The sequence below is a fragment of the Salmo salar genome, chromosome 24 (assembly GCF_965601325.2).
Source record: "Salmo salar chromosome 24, fSalSal1, whole genome shotgun sequence".
Taxonomy (NCBI): Eukaryota; Metazoa; Chordata; class Actinopteri; order Salmoniformes; family Salmonidae; genus Salmo; species Salmo salar.
The window spans coordinates 46,574,141-46,583,767 of record NC_138314.1 but is presented as its reverse complement, the minus strand read 5'-3'; positions in this window follow the sequence as shown (position 1 = coordinate 46,583,767).

The following is a 9,627-nucleotide window of genomic DNA, read 5'->3' as shown; positions in this document are numbered from 1 at the left end:
AACGTTACATTTAATCTGTCGTCCATTAAAATATGTGGGAAAGGTTTGGAGAAAGCTAACATTTCCAATAACTAAACGGACTTTTTAAATACGACTGCGTTGCTATGGAACCACCAGTAAATACACATAGTTACTGTAACTAGTGGTTTTAACAAGCGACATTTAGCTAGCTAACGTTAGGTGATGTTTTTGGCCTTGCACATCTGTATTTGCCATTAGACAGAGAGGAAAGAGGAATAATAAGGTATATTGTACCCGTCTTTACATTGAGGAAAGGTTTCCAGTTGTAACCCAGATACAGGCTACTCCTAGCTAACGTTACCATGGTAAAGCTGGAGTAGTTCTGCGTTAGCTAGCTGTAGTATTTACCTCATTCCTACCACACTGATGTACTAGCTATGTTACTTCAACCTTTATTTAACCTTTATTCAACTAGGCAAGTCAGTTATTATGAACAAATTCTTATTTACAATGACCGGACGACGCTGGGCCAGTTGTGCGCTGCCCTGCGGGACTCCCAATCATGGCCGGTTGTGATACAGCCTGGATTCGAACCAGGGTGTCTGTAGTGACGCCTCCGACCGCTGCGCCACTCGGGAGCATACCATTGTTCATGCCGACACACCTGACAAGCATCTGCAGTCCTTATAAATTGTCCAATCCACCCTTTCTGTTTCACTGAATCCATCCATGGAAACAGTCAGTCTTGCAAAAATGTTGCAATATTAATTAAGCTAGCGAAGTAAACAAACATAACTGTATGAAGTAGACTACTGTCGGAGCCATATTCTACTGATTCTAGCTAAGTTAGATAACGTTGTGATTTCTTGCTTTTCTGACATCACCTTCCAATAATCCATTATTGGAATCGACCTACCAATGCAATTTAATTTCTCCAAGTTTCTCTAGCCTAATATTTTGTTGTTCTTCTGATCAAATCTCTAATGAGTTGTACCTAAATAATCATGTAGGCCCAGTGTGTGTTGCTGTCCTGCTATCTATCACAGGTCTTCCTTCACCATGGGGTACAGTTTTAAAAAGGGATGAACAATGCAATTACATAGATTGTCCAGAGAAATGCTGTGTGACCACATCAGTTAACATCTCATTTAGGCCTAAGTCCGACTCCCAGACCAGTCAATCAATGCAGAGCAGAGACATACAGGGTTATAATGCAACAGAGCTGCCTTACAGAATGGACAAACAATATAAATTACACTTTGGACATGTCTATAGTAGCCCCGTGGAGGGGGGAGTGTAGTCTATAGTAGCCCCGTGGAGGGGGGAGGTGTAGTCTATAGTAGCCCCGTGGAGGGGGAGGTGTAGTCTGTAGTAGCCACGTGGAGGGGGGAGTGTAGTCTATAGTAGCCCCGTGGAGGGGGGGGGTGTGTAGTCTATAGTAGCCCTGTGGAGGGGGGGGGGGGGGTAGTCTATAGTAGCCCCGTGGAGGGGGGAGTGTAGTCTATAGTAGCCCCGTGGAGGGGGGAGTGTAGTCTATAGTAGCCCCGTGGAGGGGGGAGTGTAGTCTATAGTACCCCGTGGAGGGGGGAGTGTAGTCTATAGTAGCCCCGTGGAGGGGGGAGTGTAGTCTATAGTACCCTGTGGAGGGGGGGGGGGTGTAGTCTATAGTAGCCCCGTGGAGGGGGGAGTGTAGTCTATAGTAGCCCCGTGGAGGGGAGGTGTAGTCTATAGTAGCCCCGTGGAGGGGGGGAGGGTAGTCTATAGTAGCCCCGTGGAGGGGGAGTGTAGTCTATAGTAGCCCCGTGGAGGGGGGGGAGGTGTAGTCTATAGTAGCCCCGTGGAGGGGGGGGGGTGTAGTCTATAGTAGCCCCGTGTATGGGGGGGTGTAGTCTATAGTAGCCCCGTGGAGGGGGGGGGGGTGTAGTCTATAGTAGCCCCGTGGAGGGGGGAGTGTAGTCTATAGTAGCCCCGTGGAGGGGGGGGGGTGTAGTCTATAGTAGCCCCGTGGAGGGGGGAGTGTAGTCTATAGTAGCCCCGTGGAGGGGGGGGGGTGTAGTCTATAGTAGCCCCGTGTATGGGGGGGTGTAGTCTATAGTAGCCCCGTGGAGGGGGGGGGGTGTAGTCTATAGTAGCCCCGTGGAGGGGGGAGTGTAGTCTATAGTAGCCCCGTGGAGGGGGGAGTGTAGTCTATAGTAGCCCGTGATTCCATAACAAATCTGCCGTTTCCAGCTACAATAGTCATTTACAACATTAACAATGTCTACACTGTATTTCTAATCAATTTGATGTTATTTTAATGGACAATTTTTTTTTGCTTTTCTTTAAAAACAAGGACATTTCTAAGTGACCCCAAACTGTTGAACGGTAGTGTGTGTTTTGTTTATGTGTGTGTGTGTGTGTGTGTGTGTGTGTGTGTGTGTGTGTGTGTGTGTGTGTGTGTGTGGGGTGTGCGTGTGCGCGTGCACGTGTGTGTGGGTGTGTGAGAGAGTTGGGCTATATGGAGGAGATTACTGAGCAGTTTGGTTTATCAGGCTGACCCTCAGTCTTCGCTTGAAGTTATTGAGGGATGATGTGGTTTTGGCAATGTGAAGATAAGATTTCCAGAGTATGGTACATCTGTATCTGATAGAGAATTGACTATGTGAGGTGCGGCAGTGGGGAGGGGTGAAGGTTATCACAGTGTCTTGTGTTATATAGATGGATTTCAGAATTAACCTGGAAGAATCCATTGAAGGGTTTAGTTAAACTGTCTGGGAGATATGAGTATTTGTAGATGAAAATGCATAATTGGCGTACAGTGATGTCATAAATATTGAGTGTCTTAAACAACGGGGCAAATGGAGCCAGGTAATTAGAGGTGGCGGCTAGTCTTCCACATTTCTTTTGTATGATTTTGTCATTTGTGTAGGTAGGAGGCATACAGTGTATTCAGACCCCTTCCCCTTTTTCAACATTTTGTTACGTTACAGCCTTATTCTAAAATTGATTAAATAAATAGTTTTCCTCATCAATCTACACACTATACCACATAATGACAAAGCAAAAACAGGTTTTTAGAAATGTTTGCAAATATATTAAAGATAAACAGAAATAACTTATTTACATAAGTATTCAGCCCCTTTGCTATGAAACTCGAAATTGAGCTCAGGTGCATCCTAGTTCCATTGATCATCCTTGAGATGTTTCTACAACTTGATTGGAGTCCACCTGTGGTAAATTCAATTGATTGAACATGATTTGGAAAGGCACACACCTGTCTATATCAGGTCCCACAGTTGACAGTGCATGTCAGAGTAAAAACCAAGTCGTGAGGTCGAAGGAATTGTCCGTAGAGTTCCGAGACAGGATTGTGTCGAGGCACAGATCTGGGGGAAGGGTACCAAAAAATGTCTGCAGCATTGAAGGTCCCCAGGAACACAGTGGCCTCCATCATTCATAAATGGAAGAATTTTAGAACCACCAAGACTCTACTTAGAGCTGGCAGCCTGGCCAAACTGAACAATCGGGGGAGAATGGCCTTGGTCAGAGAGGTGACAGAATTCCTCTGTGGAGATGGGAGAACCTTCCAGAAGGACAACCATCTCTGCAGCACTCCACCAATCAGGCATTCATGGTAGAGTGGCCAGACGGAAGTCACTCCTCAGTAAAAGGCACGACAGCCCGCTTGGAGTTTATATTGGTGCTATTACAAGTTTCTCTGGTCTGATGCAACTGAGATTGAACTCTTTGGCCTGAATGCCAAGAGTCACGTCTGGAGGAAACCTGGCACCATCCCTATGGTGAAGCATGGTGGTGGCAGCATCATGCTGTGGGGATGTTTTTCAGCAGCAGGGACTGAGAGACGAGTCAGAATCAAGGGAAAGATGAACTGCGCAAAGTATATAGAGAGACCCTTGATGAAGACCTGCTCCAGAGCGCTCAGGACTTCAGACTGGGGCAAAGGTTCACCTCCCAACAGGACAACAACCCAAAGCACACAGCCAAGACAACGCAGGAGTGGCTTCGGGACAAGTCTCTGAATGTCCTTGAGTGGCCCAGCCAGAGCCTGCACTTGAACCTGATCGAACATCTCTGGAGAGACCTGAAAATAGCTGTGCAGCAACGCTCCCCATCCAACCTGACAGAGCTTGAGAGGATCTGCAGAGAAGAATGAGAGAAACTCCCCAAATACAGGTGTACCAAGCTTGTAGCGTCATACCCAAGAAGACTCGAGGCTGTAATCGCTGCTAAAGGTGCTTCAACAAAGTACTGAGTAAAGGGTCTGAATACTTATGTAAATGTATATATATATTTTTTTTACATTTTTGATTTTGCTTTGTCATTATGGGGTATTGTGTGTAGATCGATGAGGGAAAAATGCAATTTAATCCATTTTAGAATAAGACTGTAATGTAACATAGTCGAAAAATTCAAGGGGTCTGAATACTTTCCGAATGCACCATATGTCCTGGCCCAGGAAGTATTACAGTAAATGAGATATGGGTAAATTAAGCTATAGTATAGAGTTAGGAAGCAAGCCTGATGAACCAAACCACTAATCTTTCTGATGATGCCAACAGATTTCATCACTTTGCTGCAGACATATTGAATATGATCTTTCCAGGATAACCTTTCATCAATTAGAATCTAGTGGATGTGAATTGTTCAATTTCATTACCATCAATTGAGATTCTGTCTCGTTTTGGAACTCTGTGGTAAGTGTTGCAACCGAGGACAGAAGATGTGTACGCCCTTCAGCACTCTGCGGTCCTCTTCTGTGAGCTTGTGTGGCCTACCACTTCGTGTTTGAGCCGTTGTTGCTCCTATATGTTTCCAATTCACAATAACAGCACTTACAGTTGACTGGGGGCAGCTCTAGCAGGGCAGAAATTTGACGAACCGACTTGTTGGAAAGGTGGCATCCTATGACGGTGCCACGTTGAAAGTCACTGAGCTCTTCAGTACGGCCATTATAACGCCAATGTTTGTCTATGGAGAGTGCATGGCTGTGTGTCAGATTTTATACACCTGTCAGCAGCGCGTCTGGCTGAAATAGCCGAATCCACTCATTTGAAGGGGTGTCCACATACTGCTGTGTGTATATATAGTGTATATCAAGATTAACCTTTATCAGTTGAGTATATATATATATATATATATATATATATATACTGCTCAAAAAAATTAAGGGAACACTAAAATAACACATCCTAGATCTGAGTGAATGAAATAATCTTATTAAATACTTTTTTCTTTACATAGTTGAATGTGCTGACAACAAAATCACACAAAAATAATCAATGGAAATGCAATTTATCAACCCATGGAGGTCTGGATTTGGAGTCACACTCAAAATTAAAGTGGAAAACCACACTACAGGCTGATCCAACTTTGATGTAATGTCCTTAAAACAAGTGAAAATGAGGCTCAGTAGTGTGTGTGGCCTCCACGTGCCTGTATGACCTCCCTACAACGCCTGGGCATGCTCCTGATGAGGTGGCGGATGGTCTCCTGAGGGATCTCCTCCCAGACCTGGACTAAAGCATCCGCCAACTCCTGGACAGTCTGTGGTGCAACCTCATGTGGCTGGAGTGTGTCAGCAGTTCCTGCAAGAGGAAGGCATTGATGCTATGGACTGGCCCGCCCGTTCCCCAGACCTGAATCCAATTGAGCACATCTGGGACATCATGTCTCGCTCCATCCACCAACGCCACGTTGCACCACAGACTGTCCAGGAGTTGGCGGATGGAGCGAGACATGATGTCCCAGATGTGCTCAATTGGATTCAGGTCTGGGGAACGGGCGGGCCAGTCCATAGCATCAATGCCTTCCTCTTGCAGGAACTGCTGACACACTCCAGCCACATGAGGTCTAGCATTGTCTTGCATTAGGAGGAACCCAGGGCCAACCGCACCAGCATATGGTCTCACAAGGGGTCTGAGGATCTCATCTGGCGAGCACATGGAGGGCTGTGCGGCCCCCCCAAAGAAATGCCACCCCACACCATGACTGACCCACCGCCAAACCGGTCATGCTGGAGGATGTTGCAGGCAGCAGAACGTTCTCCACGGCGTCTCCAGACACTGTCACGTCTGTCACATGTGCTCAGTGTGAACCTGCTTTCATCTGTGAAGAGCACAGGGCGCCAGTGGCGAATTTGCCAATCTTGGTGTTCTCTGGCAAATGCCAAATGTCCTGCACGGTGTTGGGCTGTAAGCACAACCCCCACCTGTGGACGTCGGGCCCTCATACCACCATCATGGAGTCTGTTTCTGACCGTTTGAGCAGACACATGCACATTTGTGGCCTGCTGGAGGTCATTTTGCAGGGCTCTGGCAGTGCTCCTCCTGCTCCTCCTTGCACGAAGGCGGAGGTAGCGGTCCTGCTGCTGGGTTGTTGCCCTCCTACGGCCTCCTCCACGTCTCCTGATGTACTGGCCTGTCTCCTGGTAGCGCCTCCATGCTCTGGACACTACGCTGACAGACACAGCAAACCTTCTTGCCACAGCTCGCATTGATGTGCCCTCCTGGATGAGCTGCACTACCTGAGCCACTTGTGTGGGTTGTAGACTCCGTCTCATGCTACCACTAGAGTGAAAGCACCGCCAGCATTCAAAAGTGACCAAAACATCAGCCAGGAAGCATAGGAACTGAGAAGTGGTCTGTGGTCACCACCTGCAGAATCACTCCTTTATTGGGGGTGTCTTGCTAATTGCCTATAATTTCCACCTGTTGTCTATTCCATTTGCACAACAGAATGTGAAATTTATTGTCAATCAGTGTTGCTTCCTAAGTGGACAGTTTGATTTCACAGAAGTGTGATTGACTTGGAGTTACATTGTGTTGTTTAAGTGTTCCATTTATTTTTTTGAGCAGTATATGTGTGTGTATATATATATATATATATATATATATATATATATATATATATATATACTGCTCAAAAAAATAAACATTATATATATATATATATATATATATATACAAAAAATGTATTGCAATTTTTCTAGATGGTAATTGTACATGAAGTTGGTGGGACTTGCTTTAACTCTTTTATGTATTTATTTATTATTATATATATTTTTTAAGTATTTTGTGGAAAAAGTTTTAAATGTTTTTCTTAAGCCAAGCTGTGAGATATAGTCCAAGTTAAATTAGTAAAATAATTGATCTGATTAGTTTGATTGACGACACTGTGAACCTCATTACTTTGGATTGTGGGGCAGTTAGATCACACATTTCATCACAAATAACTACACTCAGACTAGCCTACTACACCTGTATACACTCCTACTAGACTGCCACGGTATAGACTGCCACGGTATAGACTGCCACGGTATAGACTGCCACGGTATGTAATACCCCAGTATAGACTGCCACAGTATATAATACCCCAGTATAGACTGCCACAGTATATAATACCCCAGTATAGACTGCCACAGTATATAATACCCCGGTATAGACTGCCACAGTATATAATACCCCGGTATAGACTGCCACAGTATATAATACCCCGGTCTAGACTGACACGGTATATAATACCCCGGTATAGACTGCCACGGTATATAATACCACGGTATAGACTGCCACGGTACATAATACCACGGTATAGACTGCCACGGTATATAATACCCCGGTATAGACTGCCACGGTATATAATACCCCAGTATAGACTGCCACAGTATATAATACCCCGGTATAGACTGCCACAGTATATAATACCCCGGTCTAGACTGACACGGTATATAATACCACGGTATAGACTGCCACGGTATATAATACCACGGTATAGACTGCCACGGTATATAATACCACGGTATAGACTGCCACGGTACATAATACCACGGTATAGACTGCCACGGTATATAATACCCCGGTATAGACTGCCACGGTATATAATACCCCGGTATAGACTGCCACGGTATATAATACCACGGTATAGACTGCCACGGTATATAATACCACGGTATAGACTGCCACAGTATATAATACCCCGGTATAGACTGCCAATACCCCAGTATAGACTGCCACGGTATATAATACCCAGGTATAGACTGCCACGGTATATAATACCCCGGTATAGACTGCCACAGTATATAATACCCCAGTATAGACTGCCACGGTATATAATACCACGGTATTGACTGCCACGGTATATAATACCCCGGTATAGACTGCCACGGTATATAATACCCCGGTATACACTGCCACGGTATATAATACCCCGGTATAGACTGCCACGGTATATAATACCCCGGTATAGACTGCCACGGTATATAATACCCAGGTATAGACTGCCACGGTATATAATACCCAGGTATAGACTGCCACGGTATATAATACCCCGGTATAGACTGCCACGGTATATAATACCCCGGTATAGACTGCCACGGTATATAATACCCCGGTATAGACTGCCACGGTATATAATACCCCGGTATAGACTGCCACGGTATATAATACCATGGTATAGACTGTCACGGTATATAATGCATGGTATATAATACCACGGTTTAGACTGCCACAGTATATAATACCACGGTATAGACTGCCACGGTATAGACTGCCACGGTTTAATACCCCGGTTTAGACTGCCAATACCCCAGTATAGACTGATACTGTAATAATAGAGTACGGAAGACAAACTGTTAAAGTTTTCAGTAAATGTAAAAACATTATCACAACATATTTGGCCAACAGCGGGATGTTCATGAAGTCGTACCTTCAGATTTGGATTTGAAATGTTAAAAACTATTGCTTTTATGAGAACAATTTGTGGGCCATTTTCAGGAGTGTGCTGGGAAGCGAGCCACAGAGGTTCATGTCATGTGACCTTACCAAAGCACATCATTGGCTAGGCTAAGCCCTCCCCCTGTGTAAAATGAAATGATATGTTGCCACAACACTATGCTGTAAAGGGTTTAAGAAACAAAGTACAGTACTGTATGTTATAACATCAAGTCGTAAATACCATGTACTGATCCAGTCGTCGTCCCCCCCCCCCCCCCCCACAGGGGAGGCTACCTGTAACTCTCTCCCCCACAGGGTAGGCTACCTGTAACTCTCTCCCCCACAGGGTAGGATCCCTGTAACTCTCTCCCCCACAGGGTAGGCTCCCTGTAACTCTCTCCCCCACAGGGTAGGCTACCTGTAACTCTCTCCCCCACAGGGGAGGCTACCTGAGCTGGGGAGGCTCCTCAGAGCCAGAGTTGCTGTGGTCGCCGGTTGAGTCTGAGTGCAGCTGTAGTGTTAATTCTGATTCAGGTAGACAGACTATCAGGTAGACAGGTACAGGTACTATGACTATCAGGTAGACAGGTACTATGACTGTCAGGTAGTCAGGTACTATGACTATCAGGTAGACAGGTACAGGTACTATGACTATCAGGTAGACAGGTACAGGTACTATGACTATCAGGTAGACAGGTACTATGACTATCAGGTAGACAGGTACAGGTACTATGACTATCAGGTAGTCAGGTACTATGACTGTCAGGTAGACAGGTACTATGACTGTCAGGTAGTCAGGTACTATGACTGTCAGGTAGTCAGGTACTATGACTGTCAGGTAGACAGGTACTATGACTGTCAGGTAGACAGGTACTATGACTGTCAGGTAGACAGGTACAGGTACTATGACTATCAGGTACTATGACTATCAGGTAGACAGGTACAGGTACTATGACTA